We start from the raw sequence: 23,592 nt of genomic DNA on the forward strand, positions 1-23,592 counted from the left end.
ACTCTCAGTTTCTGTACTTACTGTGGACCAGACACAAATTGGTGAAGGCAGACCATCTCTTGATAGCATGAGCTAAATAATGGAGGTTTTACTTAATTCATCACTTTCCATGGAATCATTTTTCTAAAAAACCGTATTAGTCCAACTTCTTTTGTTTCCTCATGACCATTCAGAAAACACTGCTTGGAAGCACTGTAAAGTGCAGTGCCTTGCAGAGGTCAGGCATGAAGGTTCCTGTGACTTAGCCTCATCAGTGTTCAAGCTATCGTTTACTTCCGTGTTCATTATTCATCCATCGAAAACTAGTGGAAAGCAAGTGAGTGGCTGTTCTCCGGGTGTATGGAAAATGCCCAGCCCTCCCTGCCTTGTGGTAGTATCGTGGATTTGAGTATTTTCCCAACTGCTTAGAGTGAAATTTCAGTATCCCAGATCATAACAGTCAGATGTAATTTTGTCTTATTCTGTTTCTTTATGAGGTTAAAAATATGAATTGGGAACTGCTTTTTAAAGTTTGGTTTGGAGCAGTCTTTGGGGTGATTATATGATATTTTATGCTCTAAGGTAGTGGTGATTGTCTTACTAGAACATGTAAATATTTAAATCTTAGTGAGAATTGGCAGGAACTATTCAAGGAAGTATACAAAACAATTCAAAAAAGAAGTCTGAGTTGATTTTTTTGTTTTAAAGTTGTATTCAAATAATATTTATGGTGAGATGATATGTAACATGTTTATGCATTTGTGAAAAGGAATTAGAATTTAGAGGAACACTGTCTTAGCTTATATATATGTTTGGTTTTATATTTCTTAAATTCTACAGTCACATAAAAAAGGTGAAATTAATGATGTACTTTAACCCAATCCGTTCACATTACATTCAAAATATAGTGGATACAAAATTATTAATGAAGAACTGTTAAATTCTTTTTTTGTTAGTCTTTGAAATCTATGTTCTCAAAGTTTTTTCAGGCTGATATACTTTTGCTAAAATTCAACAAAAATTAAATATTTTAAAAAACATAAAATACAAGCATATTTTAAAAAATTAGATTTGGCTGGGAGTGGTGGCTCACACCTGTAATCCCAGCACTTTAGGAGGCCTTGGCAGGCAGATCACCTGAGGTCAGGAGTTCGAGGTTATCCTGGCTAACGTGGCAAAACCCCATCTCTACTGAAAATACCAAAATTAGCCAGGTATAGCGGCAGGCGCCTGTAAGACCAGCTACTTGGGAGATTGAGGCAGGAGAACTGCTTGAACCCAGGAGGCGGAGGTTGCAGTGAGCTGAGACCGTGCCATTGCACTCCAGCCTGGGTGACGGAGCAAGATTCCATCTCAAAAGAAGTAAAAAATAAATTAGACTTAATCAATGTAAATTATCTTGTCCAATTACTATAGAAATTTCCAAAGTTTCTAAATGTTTGCTCTGAATTGCACGTCTCTCATTGCATGTCTCCATTTGGTCTAGTGCCATTTCAAGTGCTACAATAGCCGCATGTGTCTAATGACCATCATATTGGGCAGTACAGAACTGCCCACTGTAAGGCAGATGATTTATGTAATTACCTGAGTACTTTTATATTTACCTTATTTTTTGATTTTGTCTAAAATAATTTTTAGATGATTTCATGATTACTTTGAGGGGATAGCAGTGGACCCTTAGGGGTTGCACCCTCCCCAAAGGCCTCTGCCAGCTGCATAGGTCGCTTTTTAGCAGGTGAGTCATATGGAGTAGCTGTCTTTCTCATTCCAGGGGCAGAGAGGGAGCACGAGAATTGCTTGTATTTGCCCCATAAGGACAGAGACCCAAAGAGAGACACGAATAAGACATTGCTATGTATTTTTTTTGCATTTTAAGAGATTGGAGGGGAATAAAAAGATAATGGAATCATTTTTTCCCTCACATAGAAGGGTAATATGGAGGAAACTTGTTCCTGGAGAAGACTTAGCAGTTTGAATATATATATTTATTCATTCTATTTTTGACAAAGAGCAAGTAGGGGCTAAGTTACTCTGTGTAGAGAAGCTGATTCTGGAAATGCAAGAGAAACACTGAGAACATAAATGGGAAGTAGAAAGTCCTTGCTGTCCTGTGAGAGCAGAGGCTCATGCAGGCTCAGGTCCCGGTTTCTGCCCTGTGGAGTGAGATTTGAGAGGGCAGGTGTCCTGTCCATGGTCACCTGGCCAGCTGTGTGCCACCAGGAATCAACTCAGGCCTGCTGTGTCTTTCCTGGGTCACCCTTGTCTTACTGTGCATGCCAGGGAACGGATAGAGTAAGATAGTTGTAGCTTTATTTAATAAGTAGAGAATTCGTTTTCTAAGTGAAAACAGCTTTGTTATGTTTCTTATCATTGAAAATACTACTTAATAAAATATTTATATTTAAATCTGATATACTTGCTTCAGAATCATCTGCAGTGAGGGCTGGGAAGGAATTAAATGGGGGTCTAGGATGAAATAATTTTGGCTATGAGTTGGTAATTGTTGAAGCTGAGTAATGAGTACACAGGGGTTCATGATGATGTTTTCTTTGTTTTATATGTCTTAACTTTTTTAAAGAAGGTCTTGAACACGTATATGATATGGTAGATAAGTTATGAAATCTCATCATAAAAGAGAACCAGAACCACCAGGAACTGGAAAATATTATTTAATACCATTATGCACAGTGTCTCACATCTGTAATCCCAGCACTTTGGGAGGCTGAGGTGGGCATATCACCTGAGGTCAGGAGTTCAAGAGCAACATGGAGAATCCCTGTCTCTGCTAAAAATACAAAAATTAGCCAGTGGAGGTGGTGCACGCCTGTAATCCCAGCTACTCAGGAGGCTGAGGCAGGAGCATCACTTTAACCCGGGAGGCGGAGTTTGCAGTGAGTGAGATTGTGCCACTGCACTCCATCCCGGGCAACAGAGCAAGACTCTGTATAAAATAAAATAAAACCACCTCCTGTACATTCCACTTCATGAAAATCCTTTGAAGAAATACAGGCAAAGTGTGAATCCCCATCCTGCTCACAGACATTTTATTCCAGGTAAAGCGCTGAGAGGCTGCACATGGGGAGGTGGAGAAAGTTGGCAGTTACTGCAGCTGTGCTGTGCTCACGTGTCCCTTGCATCAACCCATGAGGGAGGCCTTGGCATCTGCCTTTTACAGAGGAGTGAAGTGAGGCATGGAGGGCTTACTGCATCAGGGAGTGAGGATGCCCCTGGCCCTGTGTGACCTGGCGCAAGGCTCAGTGCTCCAGGCTTGAGTATTCTTTTTCCGTGTCTTAGCAGCCTGTGTTGTGGATTGGTTATTAGACAGAATACAACAGATAGAATGAGTTGCCATTTTATGCAGAGAAACCTACAAAACCCATGAAAATTTAGAGAAATGCAAGAGTAGGAGAAACCACAGGGGAAAGAGCGTCTTAGAAAACGAGGGCCTTGGAATGACAGCTCAGGGCCAGGAGGGAGGAAACAAGGCTGAGGAGAATTAATTTTCACAGTATCCTGACAGGAGGAGGAGATTTCAGCAACAGAAGTACAGTTTGTTAGGAGGTGTTTTGGTTTTGAATGAAAGGTGCTGTAACGAATATGCAAAAAGTTACTGGCCATATGAGGAAAGAGAAGAGGAATTTAGCTTTTAGAGAAATAGATCAGGTGGCAATTTTATGAAAACCGGACTTCACATGGTGAGAGAGAGCAGCAGAGAAAAATCACTTTGGAAAGATGAAGTTTGAGGGTTACAGTAGCTGCTAATCAGGGCCAAGTGGCGACAGGTTCTTATTGATGGAAAGTAAGTATTCCTGTTTTCCACATTATGTGTACCTGAATATCTAATTTCTTCTTGATTAGCAGAATCCTCTCAAACGACCTCATGTTCTTGTTTGTGATACTTAGGTTGCTGGGGGCTGACAAGACTCACAGTACACTTTGATTGTTTCTTCCTGTTGCATTTATGCTGTGGTGTGTTGGCTCACAGCATCAGGCAACCAGGCTTTGTGGGCTGGAGGATGGAGTCAGTGTAGGTATTGATAAGAACTTGTCCCCTGAAGAGGATGCTCCTCATCCTCATAGCTACAGACTGGAGATACTTCATTACAGATGACAGAGTTTCCACTGGTAAGGAAAATCAGGTGAGATTCACCACTTGAGGAAGTCACATTCTCTCTCTCCACATCCTTCAGTTGGATCGTGTTACTGCAGAAGCAGTTCCTGAGGTTACAAGCATGGAAGAATAGCCCTTGAGCTAATGGTCAGGGTGGCAGTGAGAATAGAAACGGAGGCTGCACCTTCCCAAGGTCAGTTCTAGCAGCGTGGGATCTTGTGTGTGCAGCCCCTGTTCAACCTGAGTGCTCTGAGACTCTCAAAGGATCTCTGCCTGGACGGGAGGATCCCAGATCCTCCATCGCTGCTTCCCAGGGCCAAGCTAACTTGTCACTCTGCATGTCTTCCAGGCCCTCACCTGCAGGGGTAAAAGTCCCCATGGGGAGTTCCTTGGCTTCAGTGCCTGGGTGGCATCTGCAGCACCACACCTCTTTCTCTCTGTATTTTAAAAAATATTTTATGTATTTTTAACAGTCTTTATTTTTTCAGAGCAGTTTTGGGCTCACAACAACATTGAGTGGAAAGCACACAGAGCTCCTTTATATCTACTGTACCCACAGCGGCCCCATTACCAACATCCTATGCCAGGTGGTACATTGTTAGAGTTGATGAACCTATATTGATACATCATTATCACCTAAAGACCATAGTTTACCTTAGGGTTTCTTCTACTTTTTTTTTCTTTTTTTTTAAGACAGGGTCTTGCTCTGTTTTCCAGGCTGGAGTGCAGTGGCGAGATCTTGGCTTACTGCAACTTTGACCTCTGGGGCTCAAGTGATCTTCCTACCTCAGCCTCTTGAGTAGCTGATAATACAGGTGCACACCACCACACCCAGCTAATTTTTGTATTTTTAGTAGACACGGGGTTTCACCATGTTGGCCAGGCTGATGTCAAACTTCTGACCTCAGGTGATCTACCTGCCTCAGCCTCCTAAAATTCAGGGATTACAGGTGTGAGCCACCGTGCCCAGCTCATCCACTGATCTTTTGACTGTCTCCCTAGTGTTGCCTTTTGCAGAATGTCATAGAGTTGGAATGGTATAGTATTTAGCCTTTTCAGATTGGCTTCTTCAGTTAGTAATGTGAATTTAATTTTCTCCATGCCTTTTCATGGCTCAATAGCACTTTTCTTTTTAGCACTTTATAGTATTCTATTGTATACATGTACCTTCTTTCTCTTTTTACTGGAACCTCTCATTCTGTTTTCCCAAAAGAAAAACTCAAATGGTTGATGAATAACACTTACCTATGGTGTGCATCAGGTTCTGCTGTTGGTATCCTGTGTGGCTTTGTGCTCTTCCAAAGGGTCCAAGTTGGAATGAATGAGTGAGAATAACAGACACGTGCTCTTAGGGTTTGGGGATGGGGAAACAGCGTACAGAGGGAAAACTTTTTGTTTTATTCTTCAATTGTTAAACCTCCAAAAGCGTTTGTTTGCTTTGGAGCTGGGGAAGAAGGTATACATATGAACTAACATGTTTTCCTAGTTGACAACAGGCCATAGAGGTGAGAAGTTTATTCACAGATACCAGGTTTGTAGCAAAATAGTGAATAGTGGGCTGGGCACGGTGGCTCATGCCTGTAATCCCAGCACTTTGGGAGGCTGAGGCGGGTGGATCACCTGAGGTCAGGAGTTCGAGACCAGCCTGGTCACCATGACTAAACACCATCTCTACTAAAAACACAAAAATTAGCCGGGCGTGGTAGTATGCACCTGTAGTACCAGCTTATTGAAAGGCTGAGGCAGGAGAATAGTTTGAACCTGGGACGTGGAGGTTGCAGTGAGCAGAGATTGTGCCATTGCACTCCAGCCTGGGCAACAAGAGTAAAAAAAAAAAAAAAACTGAATAGTGGGCCAGTGACCAGGACCGAGAGAGGAAAAGGAGGGCTTAAGCTGGAACCTTGAAGTACCAGGGAGGATGATCATAGAATCTGGCAGCCATATCTTTAGTGCACATGTGTGCACACATGCACATATGCCTGACCCTGCTGCTGTACCCCAGCTTCTTGAAGTGTCCTGTGCTTGTTCCAGTTTCTTAGAGTTACTGTTTTTCAGACATTTATTGAGCACTTAATGTGTATGAGAAATTGTGCTCTGAGCTCAGGATAAAAATAAATGTGATGCCGTAGTTCTTGCCCTGTAAGGGCTTGTAGTCTACTAGGAAATATAGACATGTAAATAGATTATATTTCAACAAACTTTTTTAAGTATAGAAATTGAGATGTGGTCAATGAAGTCTTCTTGGGGCACATGGAACTTGATGGACAGCTAGATTGAATGGGGGTATGGGGAGGCCATTGTAGACCTAGAAGAGTGGGCATCAAAGCCCTCTTAGGGGAACACAGCTCAGAGGGCAGGGGACATGAGGCGCGCTGGCTCAGTGGTGGTAGAGCACAGACTCCTAGGGAAGGCTAGGCAGGAGGTGAGGAAGTGGGTATCTGCAGCCTGGGAACTTGGCCTTGAGTTTGTAGGGATTGGGGACCCGATCCCAGTGACTGTGCTAGCTGGTTATACCCTGTTGGAGGGAAGCCGGCAAGCAGGTGGGCCTGGAAAGGCTGCTACAGTAGATCAGAGTAGAGCCCATCTAGAAGTTGAGGATTGCCCGTAGGAAAACCCTGGCCATGAACTGCTTTGTATAAGGAATTGGGGTTGGGGAAGGGTTTAGTTAATGTAGTTTGCTGAGTGACCGAGGAGGAATTAGACACGTTATCCCTGCTCTTTCCTCCCCTGCGTCCTTAAGAAAAAAAATTATTTCAAATGTTTCTAAAATGCACTGCCAGATTTTGTTACAATGGAGTTTAGCAGAAACGTTTTAAGTTTGTAGTTGTCCATTTGAAAGTGTTGTAACATCTCAGGGTTATTTTAAATCTTATGTTCAGAATATCAGGTGTAATTTAGTAGTATAGTGTATTTCTTCATACCCATATTCCATGACCAGTTGCTTTTTTCAGGAAATCAGTGATAAAAGCTTATTTTTGTAGAATTGCCTCTTTCTAAAAGATGAATATGTTTCTCCTTCCCCCAAAGGAGACCCCTCTGTGTGGCTCTGACTAATTGAAATTCCTAGTCATTTGAATGTTAGTTAATTAGACTTCTATGGAAAACAATTGGCTGTAATAATGTACTGAATATGGTAGTTGGTCTAGAGACAAAAAGTTTCTTCTAACACAGAAGTCGTAAAGAAAAATATCCTTTTCTCCTCTCCCCACTGCCTTTTGTTGTCGTTGTTGGGAGTACAAAAGATGGGAGACTATGCTGGGAATAAGATGGGGGAAAAAACAAAACTTCTTTGAGAAAAGAAAAATAAGAAATTATTTTATAGTGAGCATTTCAAAATCTATTTAAAATATAAAAGCATATAATGTATATTTTGGCCAGTTCATACAATGAAGTAGTAGCATGTTTAAGAACAGCTTATTTATTCATTCTTGCATTCATGTCGTCAAATATTTGTGAGATATCCTTGTATCCAGCCGTGTTCAAGGGCTGGGGATACAGCTCTGTACCAAGTAGAGTTCTTGTTCTCATGGAGTTTGCATTCTAGTTATACCTATTGCTAATTGGTTTTTATTATAACTTTTTAAATTTTTAAGAGAGGGGGTCAGTGAATTATAGAATAATAAAGAATTTACTTGGATGGATCTTATCCATGTTCAAAATAAGCATTTTCAACAGGTAAGTGTGCTTTCATAGAGACATGTTCTGTCTCAGGGTTCTCTAGGGAATTAGTTATGATCAGGCAATGAACAACAAGTTTCTACTATGAGCTGTTTCCATCATGGCACCCCCTGAGCTGGAGCTCAGGTCAACTCAGTGACTATTGAGCATTGCTGATTGCATCAGATATATTATTTCCTGTAATACTCACAACTGCCCTTGGCATGATTACAGAGGAGGAAACTGAGTTACACAGAGGCTGAGGCACACCAAGCTGGATCCAGCCAGGACCTTACTCTTCACTGCGGTGCTGTCGCTTTCCCTAAATTCAGTGTTTCATCTCATAAATCCTTATGCATCTCCACGCAAATGTGGACTTGTTTAGCACTAAAGTGGGTCAGAATAGAGAGGCCAGCAATTCACATTAGGTGGCCCATGTGTTGTCGGGGGTGGGTTGTGCTTTGGAGTCACAGATACTTAGTCTAAGTTAAGTCTGATGATGGCTCATCTCTGAAATTGGAGAGTGGTTCTTGTCCTTTGTCTAACTTCTAGGGAAATTGCTTGGGGAAGAAGAAACTGCCAGCAGATGAAGGGGGTTAATTAGATTTGTACTTTATATCCAACACGCCTGTAAAGAGATTTGTGTATCTACAAGGAATTACGACTTTTTAGCCAAATTTATAATTATGCTGTTATGAAGATACATGTATTACATGGGACTCCTGAACTTTTACAAATAAAGCAAAATGAGAAGAATAAATTTGTTTGCTGGAGATAAAGTGAACATTATGGGCCTGTTACGGGGATACATTTCTGTATTTTATAATCTCCATAGAAAAATTATTTCATATATAAATATAACCCAATAAAAATAAATCTGTGAAGTGGTTACACATATTATAATGGGAAGTATTTTAACCACAGGGAATGGCCCATATGTATAATTATGTCTCCTTTGTTTTTATTCTTCTTCAGAAAATCTCTTCATCAATTCCCTTGTTAGTCAGGTATGAATCTACCTGTCTCTTGAAATAGTATTTTGCCTGTTTCCATAGCAGCTTTAAGCTTCTTCAGTTACGTTAGCTGTAGTACATAAACATTAGTTGAAATTGTGTGGTAAATCTTCGTGCATATGACTACAGGATTTATTATTCTGTTTTCAAATGGTATGGGGTGATTGAGATGGTGGAAGGGAAAGAGAAGCACTATATTAGATGGGATTCGTTGGTCGCAGTAACACACTCGCTCTAGCTAGCATTAGGTGAAAAGGGAGATGTATAACAAGGATATAGAGTATCTTAGGGACCCAAAGACAGATTGTGATAAACATTCTTCTAGACATCTCTCTGGATATCCAAGAACGCTCACACACAAACGAATCATACTGCATGTGGTCCTTTACCTATTTTATTCACTCAGGAGTATATAATGGATATCTTTTCATATCGGTAATTATAGGCTTCCAACATTGTTTTCACTATATATGTGGTTTATTCAACATGTCTCATATCTGTGGGCCTGTAGGGGCATTTATCCTCCTTCCCTCATAATTATAAACAATGTTGTGTGTATCCATCTCTGTGCTTACATCATTATCTACCTTGAGAGAATTCTTGGAAGTGGGATTGCTGGATCAAAGGGCATGCCATCTTACACCCTGAGATAATCTCCCGTGTAGCTACAGAATAACGTTTCCAATTTACATTCCCTTTGTGAAAGGGCCCATAACATTGGCTATTTATTGTCAGTCTTTGTTATCTTTACCAATCTGATAGGTAAAAATAAGGTCTCCATTTTCTAGAATTACATATTTTTATTGTTAGTACAGTTGATATCTTTTCATATAATTCTTGCTGTTACATTTTTTAAGACACGGAAAGTTTATCAATTTTTATCCATTTTGAAGGAAGTATTAATTTTCTTGTTTATTTTTAAGGCTATCTTAGTCTGTTTTTGTTGCTATAAAGGAAGGCGGGCACGGTGGCTCACACCTGTAATCCCACAACTTTGGGAGGCTGAGATGGGCGGATCACCTGAGGTTAGGAGTTCTAGGTCAGCCTGGCCAACATGGTAAAACTCTGTCTCTACTAAAAAGACAAAAATTAGCAGGGTGTGGTGATGGGCACCTGTAACCTGAGCTACATGGGAGGCTGAGGCAGGAGAATTGCTTGAACTTGGGAGGCGGAGGTTAGTGAGCCGAGATCATGCCATTGCACTCCAGCCTGGGCAATGAGAGTGACTCCGTCTTTAAAAAACAAACAAACAAACAAAAAAAAAAAAACAAAGAAAAAAACCCCAAACAAACAAACCTGAGATTGGGTAGTTTATAAAGAAAAGAGATTTATTTGTTTTCTTTTTAATTTTTATGGGTACATAGTAGCTATATGTACTTATGAGGTACACGAGATAATTTGATACAGGCGTCTAAAATTACAATAAAAATATGTAATTTTAGAAAATGGAGACCTTATTTTTACCTATCAGATTGGTAAAGGTGACAAAGACTGTATAATAATCACATCAGGGAAAATGGGGTATTCATCACCTTGAACATTCATCCTTTGATTGTGTTACAACAAACAAATCCAGTTATATTTTTTAGTTATTTAAAAATGTACAATAAATTAATGTTGACTGTAGTCACCCTGTTGTGCTATCAAATACTCAGTTTTATTCATTGTAACTCTATTTTTGTAGCTGTTAACCATTCCCGCCAGCCCCTACCCTTCCCACCCTCTGGTAACTATCATTCTATTATTCTCTGTCTCCATGAGTTCAGTCGTTTTAATTTTTAGATCCCACATATAAGTGAGAACATGGTAAGTTTGTCTTTCTGTGCCTAGCTTACTTTATTTAACACAATGACCTCTAGTTCCATCCATATTAATGTAAATGACAGGATCTCATTCTTTTTTATGGTTAAATAGTACTCCACTGTATATGTGTACCACATTTTCTTTATCCAACATCTACACTTACATTGCTTCTAAATCCTAACTATTGCGAATAGTGCTGCAATAAACATGGGAGTTCATATATCTCTGCAGAATACTGACTTTCTTTCTTTTGGGTGCATACCATATCTTTTCGTATTAATCAATATAAGCCTCCATCGTTGTCTTTAATGTCTATGTGGTTTATTCAACATGTCTCATGTGTGCGGGCATTTAGCGACATTTATTCCCCCCACCCCATAAAGAGATCTATTTGTGCATCTATAAAGAGATCTTTATAGATGTGTTGGATGTAAAGTAGGATTGTTGTATCATATGGAAGCTCTATTTTTAGTTTTTTTGAGGAACCTCCAAACTGTTCTTCATAGTGATTGTACTAAGGAGCTCAAACAAATTAATAGGAAAAAAAATGTGAGACTATGATTAAAAAATGGGCAAAAGACCTGAATAGACATTTCTTAAAAGAAGACATACAAATAGCAAACAGGTATATGAAAAGGTGCTCAACATCATCAGTCATCAGAGAAATGCAAATCCAAACTACAATGAGATATCATCTCACCCCAGTTAAAATGGCTTTTACTCAAAAGACAGGCAATAACAAATACTGGCGAGGATGTGGAGAAAAGGGAACCCTCATAAAAGAGGTTTATTTGACTCGAGGTTCTACAGACTGTATGCATAGCGTGGAGCTGGCACCTGCATCGGCTGCTTCCACTCGTGTTGGAAGGGGAGCCCGTATGGGCAGATCACATGGTGAGAGAGGAGGCATAGGAGAGGGGAGGGAAGTGCCAGGCTCTTTTCATTAACCAGCTTTCTTAGGAACTAACAGAGTAAGAACTTACCCTCGAGGGAGGGCATTAATCTATTCCTGAGAGATCTTCCTGCGGGACCTAAATACCTCCCATGAGGCCCCACCTCCAATATTGGGACCGAATTTCAGCGTGGGGTTTGGAAGTGACAAACATCCAAAGTATAGCAAGGACGTTTTGTAAAGTAAGGTTAGCAGCCTTTTCTATGTCTCATGTGAAAACATTTTCTCTAGCTTCTTATTTTTTGACTTTGTTTTTGTTTTTGAGACAGAGTTTTGCTCTTGTCACCCAGGCTGGAGTGCAGTGGCACAATCTCAGCTCACCACAACCTCCGCCTCCCGGGTTCAAGCGATTCTCCTGCCTCAGCCTCCTGAGTAGCTGGGATTATAAGCATGCACCACCACACCTGGCCTCACTGTTTTTTAAATTTCTGTTCTATTTTTGCCATTCAGAAATTTTAGGTTAAAAAAAAATTGTCACTAGCTACATGTCTCAGTCCTTTATAGTTGCATATTTTGGTGTAATTCTTAAAAAGGCCTTTCCTATCCCCGTATTATAAAACTATCCCTGTACATATTCTTCTAGTACTCATTGCTTTATTTTGAGTTTATTCTTCCATAAGCAGGGAGAGAGAGATCTAGAGTTTTCTTCTCTTGAAGTAGCTAACCAACACCATTTGTTAACTGGTCTGTCATACCCACCCAGATTTGATTGCACGTACTTGGGTCTGTTTCATGTGAATCCTTAGTTCTGTATCTGGATGTTTATTCTGTTTCATGCATACGTGTGCATGTTCTCACGCAGGCGCCTGCTTGTTAACTGTGGCTAGGCGATTTTGTTGATTTCTACAATTGATTATAGTGCCTCTCTGCTTCAAATGGGTTTCCAGGGAGTAAGTTTCCAGTGTCTTGGAGAGCCAGGAGCCACATGAGAACAGCAAAATCAAGAAGTGACCACTTCACAGACATATTAGAGGAACTAAATAAGAAAAGAAGAAGGCAAGAGCACCTCATGCAAACTCATTTTAAAAAGAAGCACAGTGCAGTGCCTGAGATTTTTGTTTCCAACATTGAGGGAGGTGGATGCCTGTATTTGGTTTTTGTTTAAATTCAAAGTCATTAAACCATTCCTACCACAAGGAAGAAGAAAATGTGTTTTGTCCCTTTGCCAGCAGTAACATAATTTTGGTCTTCAAAGTAAGTGTCTTGGGACCTGAATTCCCTGTGGATAAAGAAAATTCCCAGCCCATGTGTTGTGGCGGAAATTCATTGTTTCCTGAGTTATTTCCTTTCATGCTTAGTGTGGGGGAAATGACCAAATGTATAGATTGCGATTCTTTTTCAAAAACATTACTTGATTCTGATGACTTTTTTATTATTTTAGGTGCTGCAAGAGGCTTCTCACATGCTTCGGGATATCTTCAGGGAAATTCACTCTTAACAGAAACTGAGAGTTTAAGGTAGGTCCTTTAACAAAGATTCTTTATTCTTACCAATTGTCCAAACCCCTGCATTGGTATAGCTTTATTAAGTGTTAACCTGCTGTCTGTTACACTGTCTCATTTGATCTTCACTGTGGTTCTTCGAGGCAGGTGTGTAGAGCACCCGGTCTTAATGCTCCCATTGCATTCTGATTTTTCCTCCTGGTAGTTTGGTGAGGTGATGCTAGGGGCCCAGAGGAGGAGTTGAGTAGCTGTTTTTTTTTTTTTTTTTTTAAATCATATTGGACCTTATAGTGTGAATTCTCATTCATTCACACTGGTTTGCTTCATAAATCTTAGGGTGGTGTGAGGGGTTAGTGTTGGGTAAAGAATTAATGTAGAAAATTCCATTGGTCTTTTTTTTTTTTAACTTTTATTTTAAGTTTGGGGTACAGGTGCAGGTTTGTTTCATAGGTAAGCTTGTGTCATGGGAGTTTGTTGTACAGATTATTTCATCATTCAGGTATGAAGTCTGTTATCCATTAGTTATTTTTCCTGATCCTCTCCCTCTTTCCATGCTCCAACCCCCGACAAGCCCCAATGTGTGGTGTTGTCCTCTCTTCCCCTTTGTTTCTATGTATTCTTGTCATTTAGCTAACACTTACAAATGAGAACGTGTGGTATTTGGTTTTCTGTTCCTGTAACGTGGTATTTGGTTTTTTGTTCCTGTATTAGTTTGCTAAGGATAATAACCTCCAGCTCTATCCATGTTCCTCCAAAGGACATGATCTTGTTCTTTTCATGGCTGCATAGTATTCCATGGTGTATGTACCACATTTTCTTTATACAGTCTGTCATTGATATTTTCAGTGGTCTTTGAACTGAAACTTGTTGGTGGTTCCTGGAGCCCTCCATGGTTGCAAGACAGTTGTTCGAGCATGAGATAAAGTAAACTTTGGTTGTAGATTATTGTTTTCCTTCTTTGGTTGTCCTGGGGAGTGTGCTTGTATGATCCCAAGTAGTGTGTGCCGTATCCTGGGTAGAGACACAGGGCTCTTCTGCCAGTCTTAGTTGATGCTCTTATCCAATGGCTGTATCATGGCACACCCAGATGTATCAGTTCTGTTTCTGACCAGCTGCAGAACTTGGGACAGGTTAATCGTTGTCTCCTTCTCTTCATTTGTAAATTGTGTAGATTGGCCTAATCTAGTCATTTCTGTACTTTTAAATTTTGTAGAATGGGAGAAAAATATTTCAGGACCTATTTCTAATTTTTTTGGCTATATATAAAGAAAATTGATGATTAAAGCTGGATAGGTGAATGTGTATTTTTACATACTGTTCTTCGTATATTTACATACTGTTCTTTGTATTTTGCGTGTGGAATTTTCAACGAAGATTTATTTTCACAAAATAACTACCATCTACTAATATGATTTTGTCAAAGAGGAAATAATACTAAAAGAATAGGATTATTCCTGAATTTCTCCTTAGACTGTACATATTTAGCATTATGAAAATGCTGTTTATTTATTATCTGTTCCTCATTTCTCTGTAGTCCAGTGACTGATAGACATAGACTAAGCAAAATTGGTCTGAGAACTGGTGTTTGGGAAATATTGGGGCACTTCAGACTGCTGAGGGCTCTTCTGCTGCTGAGACTGTATTGTTTCCTCTGAAGCAGAAAAGAAAAGTACTGTACGTTGCCTGTTTCCACAAAATGCTGTGACAGCATGGTTGAACTCAGGTCAGAGGACCATGCAGAAGGGAAGAGATGATTCTGTTGGGAACCTTCAGTAAAAATGGCCCATTTATGGGAACATCCAGTTAAGCTTTGAGTCACACCATGGTCAAGGTAAAGACAAAACTTGACAGAGTTTTAAGTGTAGCCTCATGGAAGTGTACAGAGTCCTCCATTCCTACCATTGTGGGGCAGCCTCTGGCCAGGTGTGATCTGACTGATAAGTATCTGCCTGGGATGTGGGGATGCTGAGAGCCAGGGATGAGGTGGGCGGAATGCAGACTCCATCGAGACCAGTGCAAACCCTGAGTGTGAGGAGCTCCATGCTTGGTGTGAAGGTTGAGGGCACAGTTCAGAGTTCCAAGCTAATGACAGTGGGATCAGGTGTGCTCAGGATGGAGAAGAGCTTGCCTGCCCAGAGGGCCATCTGGGAATCCAGGGGTGGATATTGTCCTTTGAGGACCCACAGAGGGTGCTCAATGGTCCGATCTGGCTGAAGGATCACAGTGGACAGGAAACATAACAGATCTGTGCCTTTCCCAAGACTTCAGATCTGAAAGGAGTGTTCAAGGTGGATTCTGAAGCCATCATCTGTAGGAAATGAAAACTGTGCTTTTTGTTTACTTCTCTTTGGGGTGTGGGCATGTGTGTGATGAGGAGGGTGGGAAGAAGACAGAGGGAATAATGGGCTGAATTATTTAGCACAGTAAAGTAACATGGGGAAGAGCAACAATACCTATTCCAAGAAGTCTGTACAATCCTAGCTCCTTCTGAAAGTTCTGAGAAGTTACATGTCCTCTGCGTTGATTGGAGTATGGTGGTTCAGTCCTTTGGAATTCTCCCTTAGTGATTTCTGGCTTTCATTTGTTTCAACATTCTAATATTCTGGGAAACCTCAATGAAATTTGACAGACTTACCTAGTTGTTTTCTGTACTGTGAACTCTTGGTTTGCTGCCTAATTGGTATCCATCACATGGGTCTCCTCTACCTGGGAAGATGTATTCTCTTCCTTTTTAGGAAAGAGCTACATTGAACAACAGAAACATTTGTCTTAAACATATAGGAATATGAGAGATTACCTGAAATCCTGACATGTCTGAAAGTGTATAAAGTGATGAGTAAATGCTAGCAGGAGCTTTTATTTTGACATAAACCCGAGGAAGGAGAATTGCTTTAAGTGATCTGGACCAGTCCAAGTCTGAATAAAAGTTAGTAAATGAACAATGTAACTGATCAATCATGTTCTTGAGCCTTTCATAAGGCTAAGACATTCTGGATGAGATCTTGTAGGGATGACCAATTGAGAATTTGAGACGGCCGTGGTTTGCCAGAATAAACATGATGCTTTAAAGAGTTACGTGCATGCATGGATGTGTGTGCTTGTGAGACAAGAGAGATTGATAGATGGTGTGGGGGAATGATAAACAATCTGTTTAGCATTTTACATGATGACTTGTGATGTATTCTGGATTTGAGAATAAATGCAGTATTCTGACCTTATCTCTGTGTTCCCTGCAGGCTTGTAAGAAAAATATTTTAAAATCTACTTTCAATGAAAAATACTGTTTTTGGCTCTCAGGGAATTTTTAGTTCCCACTGCTGTTTAGGGAGGGTTGTTGAATCTGTGAAAATCAAAGGAGGATCTTCGCAGCTCTTTGTCATTCTGTACCACTCATGTAAGTGCTATGACGTCAGTGAAGAGTTGTTCTGTGCTTCCTTTACTTTGTTAAAAACGTAACCTGTTACGCACTTTTGTCTTCCTGTTACCCTCCATTAGCTGATTCTTTGCTTCTTGGTGACTGCAGGCATCACTTGCTCTCCCACCTACAGGCTCCCCAAGTGACTGAGAGTCCTCCTTAGCATTGTCAATCAAGATTCCTGGACCTAGGCTGGGCTCCTCACTCTGCCGTTTGTGCTTAATACATGTTTCAGAACAACTAACAATTTCCAGGCTGTTTTTCATAATTAAACTTACTAATCTGTGGTATAATAGGATGTGCTGTTTACTTGCATTTTTTGGCTAATCGTGTTCATCAGTTAATTTCTTTCCACATTAAGAAGCCCTGCTGGAGAACTCAAGATTTGAGCCTTTTCTGTCTAAGAATTGATTGGATTTCATGGACTCGATGGCTCTAGAATACATTTATCTGCAATTGAGTAGTTTTCTGTAGAACTTGAACCTTTAAAAACAATCACTTTTTCTTTTTCAGCTGTGAAATTCCATACTGCGAAGATCTAAAATGATCATCAAGGCCATTCTGTTCTGTTTACAACAAATCAGAATTGGACAACTTTCCAAATCCATAAAGTATCTAGTGTTTTACTTAGAGACTATATACTTGACTTTACTAAGATTAAAATAAACACATGTAAGGCCAGCTGCAGTGTTGTCAACACACCACCATAAAGCCTTATAAATGTTGAGGAAAATCCTGCTGCTGTGGTCTAAACAATGGTCTTATGGGGGATCTTTTATTTAAAAAATTTTAAGTCAAAATATTGTATGCAAGTGGGTGAAGATAAGAAACATCTGTATGGAACCACAAAAGACCCCAAATAGCCAAAGCAATTTAGAGCCAAAAGAATAAAGCTGGAGGAGTCATGCTACTTGACCTCAAAATACACCACAAAGCGATAATAATAGAAACAGTATGGGTATTGGTATAAAAGCAGACACACAGGCCAATGGAACAGAATAGAGTGCCCAGGAATAAATCCACACAGTTATGGTCAATTGATTTTTATTTTTGTTATTTGTTTGTTTTGGTTTTTTTTTGAGATAGGATCTGTCCCTGACACCCAGGCTGGAGTGCCATGGTGACATCACGACTCACTGTAGCCTTGACTTCCTAGGTACAAGTGATCCTTTCACTTTAGCCTCCTGAGTAGCTAGTACTACAGGCATGTGCTACCATGCTCAGCTAAGTTTTAGTATTTCATAGAGACAAGGTCTCCCTGTGTTGCCCAGGCTGGTCTCAAAGTCCTAGGCTCAAATGATTACCCCACCTCAGCCTCTCAAAGTGCTGGGATTACAATGTAGCCACCATGCCCACCTCAACTGATTTTTGACAAAGATGCCAAGAACACACAATGGGGAAAGGGCAGTCTGTTCAATAAATAGTGTCAGGACAACTGGATGTCCACATGCAGAAAAATGAAATTAGACCGTATCTCACATCCTATACAAAAATCAACTCAAAATGTGTGAAAGACTTTCAATGAAAGACCTGAAACAGTGAAACTGTTAAAAGGAAACGTGAGAGAAAAGCGTTGTGACATTGGTCTGGGCAAGGATTTTTTTGGATATAAACACAAAAGCACAGGCGGTGAAAACAGAAATAGACAAATGGGATTGCATCAAACCAAAAAGCTTCTGCAAAGCTTAGGAAACAACCAAGAGTGAGGAGGCAGCCTGCAGAATGGGAGAAAATACTTGTAAACCATACATCTGATAAGGGAACAAAATATACGGGGAACTGAAACAACTCAATAGTAAGAAGACAACTCGATTAAAAAAATGATATAGACATTTCTCAAAAGAAGATATACAGGCTGGTCGAGGTGGCTCATGCCTGTGATCCCAGCACTTTGGGAGTCCGAGGCAGGCAGACGACAAGGTCAGGAGATTGACACCATCTTGGCTAACATGGTGAAATCCTGTCTTTACTAAAAATACAAAAATTAGCTGGGCATGGTGGCGTGTGCCTGTAGTCCCAGCTACTCAGGAGGCTGAGGCAGGAGAATCGCTTGAACCCAGGAGGTAGACTTTGCAGTGAGCCGAGATCGCGCCACTGCACTCCAGCCTGGGCGACAGAGCGAGACTCCGTCTAAAAAACAAAAAAGAGAAGATATACAAATGGCCAACAGGTATATAAAAAAATACTCAATATCACTAATCATCGGGGAAATGAAAATTACCTAATGAGTAATGCCTCACACTTGTTACAATGATTATTATCAAAACGATGAAAGATGGGCTGGGTGTGGTGGCTAGTAATCCCAGCACTTTGGGAGGCTGAGGTGGGTGGATCGCTTGAGGTCAGGAGTTAGAGACCAGCCTGGCCACATGTTCCCCATGTTCACCCCGTCTCTACTAAAAAATAAAAAAATTAGCCAGGCGTGGTGGTGGGCACCTATAATCCCAGCTATTTGGGAGGATGAGGTAGGAGAATTGCTTGAACCTGGGAGTTAGAGGTTTCAGTGAGCCAAGATCGCACCACTGCACTCCAAGCTGGGTGACTGAGCAGACTCCATCTCTAAAAGAAAGAAAAGAAGATGAAGGGTAACAAATGTTGGTGAGGATGTGGAGAAAAGGAAATGCTTGCATATAACTGGAAAGAATGTAAGTTAGGATGGGCATTATGGAAAACAGATTAGAGACTCCTCAAAAAATTACAAATAGAACTTCCATTTGAGCCGGCAATCCTACATGTTGAAGAGATGAACACTCCCATGTTCACTGCAGCACCCTTCACAGTAGCCAAGGGCATGGAATCAACGTAAGTGTTTATCAGTGGATGAATAATATATACACAATGAAATACTATTCAGCCTGAAAGGAAATTTTGTCATTTGTAACAACATGGATGAACCTAGAGAGCATTATGTTAAGTGAAATAAGGTAGGCATAGACAAATATCCACCTTCTTACTTACATGTGGAATAGAAAAAATTTGAACTCAGAAGAGTAGAGAGGGTTGGGCGTGGTGGTTCACACCTATAATCCCAGCACTTTGGGAGGCCAAGGTGAGCAGATCACCTGAAGTCAAGAATTCAAGACCAGCCTGGCCAACATGGTGAAACTTGTCTCTACTAAAAGTGTAAAAATTAGGTGGGTGTGGTGGTGGGTGCCTGTAATCGCAGCTACTTGGGAGACTGAGGCAAGGGGCTTGAACCCGGGAGGCGGAGGTTTCAGTGAGCCAAGATTGTGCCACTGCAGTCCAGCCTGGGCAACAAGAGCAATACCGTGTCTCAAAAAAAGAAAAAAAAAGAAGTAGAGAGAAGTGGTTACCAGGTGCTGGGGAGATGTTGGTCAAAGGACACACAATTCAGTTAGATAGAATAAGTTCAAGGGATCTATTGTACAGCATGGTGATTATAGTTAATAATGTAGTCTTGAAAGTTGCTAAGAGTAGATTTTGAGTATTCTCATCGTAAAAAAATATGTGAGGTGATACATATGTTTACTAGCTTGATTTAGTCATTATATGATACACATATTTTAAGATAACATGTTTTAGCATGTTCTATAATTTTTATTTGTTAATATATTTAAAAAATTTTAATTATAAGGCTGGACGTGGTGGCTCACTCCTATAATAATCTCAGCACTTTGGGAGGCCAAGGCAGGTGGGTCACCTAAGGTCAGGAGTTGAAGACCAGTCTGGCCAACATGGCGAAACTCCAGCTCTGCTAAAAATATAAAAAGTAGTCAGGTGTGGTGGGGGTGCATCTGCAGTCCCAGCTACTCTGGATGGTGAGGCACGAAAATGTCTTGAACCCAGGAGATAGAGGTTGCAGTGAGCTGAGATTGCACCACTGCGCTCCATCAGCCTGGGTTACAGAGCAAGACGCTGTCTCAAAAAAATAATAATTATGAATTTTAAGTCAAAGTATTGCGTGCAAGTGGCTAGAAGTAGGAAACATTACAGAAAAGCTTATAATGAAAAGCAACAGCATCTTGCCTTCTTTCACTTATTTCTACTTCCTAGAGCAACTGCTTTTTTTCCTATAGATATTTTTTACTTCTTTTACAGTGACTTCCACGTGTATAAATACAGTGCTTGCAGCTCGGCTTCTCACTTCATCAGTCTTAAAGGCTGTTTCGTGGGGGCTTGTCAGGATGGCACATCACGCTGTTAGTTCACTGTGACCGTCCCTATCTCCCTGCCTTCCTACAGCTGATTCTAACTTTCAGTCTGCTGTTCCCCTCTGCACCCTTAGATGACACAGGCAGCCTGATTCTTTTTCTGTCTCCTAGACACACTATTTCTTGTTTACTAACAACATGCTCCCTGTCCGACCCCTCAATTCCAGGCAGCTGTACCGTTAATTTTATATTGTCAGGGTTTATAATACCTATATTCTGTTCTTTAATCTCACTCAGTAAAGGCTTCCATGATTTTATCTCTAGATTCTGAACGTTAAAAACCAATTAGCGATATTTTTTCCATTACGATTAAGTAGATGCTGTTTTCTTTGGAACGTAGTTGTGGAGTGGGATTCTAACTCTCTGAGCCTGAAGTCCTCACCTTTTTGCCCCTCAGTAGAGTATATTTAAATGAATTTCCCCCACCCTTTGTTATTTGAGACAGTCTCACTCTGTCGCCCAGGATGGAGTGTAGTGATGTGATCTCAGCTCACTGCAACTTCCGCCTCCCAGGTTGGAGTGATTCTCCTGCCTCAGCCTCCGAGTAGCTGGGACTACAGGCGCATGCCACCACACCTGGCTAATTTCTTATATTTTTAGTAGAGGTGGGGTTTCACCATGTTGGCCAGGCTGGTCTCAAACTCCTGACCTCAGGTGGTCTGCCCACCTCGGCCTCCCCACAAGTGCTGGGATTACAGGTGTGAGCCACCGCGCCCAACCTGGATTCCCCTTTTGTACCGCAGCAGCTGCCTTGAAGCTAGCCTCCAGTTTTTCTAGGTTTTCAGTCACCCCAGCTCATCTCTCAGGAGCCTACTTTGTTTCTCGAGGTCTTGCTCTCACAGCCCGCCCTCCTTGGTCAGGACAGGTTGATCTCTAGGCGTGCTGCACAGGGCTCAGCCAGTGCCAATAGCCAAGGGAAGCTCTAGATTACTGCTGCTTGAGAATTCTGTATCCAAACTGCTCGGATTCAGAGGTGCTTCAGATTTCAGGTTTTTTTTCAGATTTTGGAATATTTACGTATACATAATGAGATGTCTTTGGGATGGGACCCACATCTATACATGAAGTTTATTTATGTTTTACATATACCTGATACACATAGCCTGAAGGTAATTTTATACATTATTTAAAATTATTTTGTGTGTGAAACCAAGTTTTGACTGTATGTTGACTGTGACATGTCACATGAGGTCAGTTGTGGAATTTTTCGCTTGTGGTATCTTGGCAGCACTCAGAACGTTTCAGACTTTGGAACATTTCAGATTTCAGGTTTTCAGATTAGGGATACTCAACCTGTATTGGAGAATCAGCCCAGGCTGTGGTGTCTTGGATGGAGCAGTGGCCTGATCTATAAAATTTGTCATCATTTATTGAGGACCTGATGCGTTAGGCACCTACATACTTGAAGCCTGATGTCTCTTGAAATTCACACACCAGCCTTGTAGAACAGATGTTGTCACTGACATTTCACACACAGAGAAGTTAGACTCTGGCTGGATGACTTCTGAGACCATTCCTTTAGTGGGAAGTGCTTCTTGGATCCTGGGGTGGGCTGAGGGCGTGGTGGCCAGCTGTGTTTTGTAGGTTGGAAAAGACTTCTCTGTCTCTTTCGTGTCTTGCACACATTCCTCAAGAGATCCCTGTCTTTATCCCAGAAAATGGCTGCTGCTCTAGCAGAGTCAGCTCTGCCTCGTTCCCAGACTCATCCTTGTTGTGGGTGTGCCTTGTGGCCAGGAGCTCATTCTAAAGAATTCTGCTGTGCGTGGACACAGAACATCCTTCTCTGCTTAATGTTCCCTTGGAAAATTTAATGCGAGGAAGTTGGGCCTCTTACCCAACCCTGCTGGTAAATGGAAAAAGGTATTTTATCAATGACCATTATTGTATTTTGTGTTTTCTCATAGCCTGAAGTATAAGTGTGTGTGTGTCAAGTATATCTGATTCTTTTAATGCCTTGTGTATTTTTGTGGTTATTTTGGAAGAAAGGTTAGAAAGATAATCAAGTTTTACTTTTAACACTTCTGTTTTCTCTCCATTCCTAAGAGAAATGGAATTTTCTCTATTTTCTCAGGAGAATTTCATTTCTCTCAGGAATGGAGAGAAAACAGAAGTGTTAAAAGTAAATCCAGAATGGTGGTCTGAATAAATCCTTTAGTATAGTGGTATTTGTGAGTTACATGGTAGTGACCAGATGGATGGCAGGTGCCCTGGGAGATGGGACTCTTAAACAGTGTTGATGTCCTTCCCACTCCTTCTCACTATAAGAGCTAGATGAAGCGTTGATCGTGGAAACACGAGTCTCTCCACAGACCTGTTACCAATCAGTTGTTCTCTGCTTTCCCCTGGAGTAGCACAGTGAGGAGCGGGTGGCTGTGGATGGAGTTCCTCCTCGTTACCTCTGTGTCAGGCCAGGGTGGTGGCATTACCACATGCAAATATGCTTCTTTAAACATCTTGGCCTGTTATGTTTATGCCCGCAAACAGGTATTGGATAAAAGGAAACATCTTTCGAGCTGTGCCTCAGGTACTAAAGGAGGAGACATTTGGCCTTAGTGAGGTAAAGTGTTAAGGGATAGAGGAGAGTCAATATTTAACGGGTTGCAGTGGTGACTGACCAGGGGTGATGTCTCTCACATTTAAACTTGATCGTGATAAGCAGTCCAGGGTACCCTTTCATCAGCTTACAGTGATCTCGCTCTGACTTGAAGTTTTTTATATCAGTTGGTTGTAAGGACAGAATAGAGTGCTGGGCAAATAGATTTGTAATCTGTATGTGACAGTTTTTACTCTGTTATACAAAGATCAGTAATCTTCATAGCTTTACAAATCTGGTGAAACTTAGATACAAACCATTTAGTGGCGCAAATCTATTGGGAAAATTTAAATCTGATGAACACCCCAACCGTTCGTCAAGAGAGGGAAACATCAGTGAAGTTTACAAAGCCTTTTTACCTAATCCTAAATATTTCCCAGTCATGTTCTATATTCTTCAGTTTATTTCTCTCTCAGGGATGAGGAGTGACTCAATCTCTCCTGCAGGAGAACTTT

General features: G+C 40.9%; 1 protein-coding gene across 7 annotated transcripts in view; it reads left to right on the plus strand.

Annotated features, from left to right (window-relative positions):
* Positions 1 to 23,592, plus strand: part of TLN2 (talin 2) — a 464,397-nt gene that overhangs the window by 189,034 nt on the left and 251,771 nt on the right. For all 7 annotated transcript variants that reach the window (XM_012443139.2, XM_012443144.2, XM_064361373.1 and 4 more), the window contains one exon: positions 12,897 to 12,972. The gene's annotated coding sequence lies outside the window, so the exon portion shown is untranslated. The remainder of the gene's footprint in view (positions 1 to 12,896; positions 12,973 to 23,592) is intronic.

Source organism: Aotus nancymaae, unplaced genomic scaffold (genome assembly GCF_030222135.1).
Source record: "Aotus nancymaae isolate 86718 unplaced genomic scaffold, 86718_ANA_hifiasm-v0.15.2.pri h1tg000041l, whole genome shotgun sequence".
NCBI classification, from domain to species: domain Eukaryota; kingdom Metazoa; phylum Chordata; class Mammalia; order Primates; family Aotidae; genus Aotus; species Aotus nancymaae.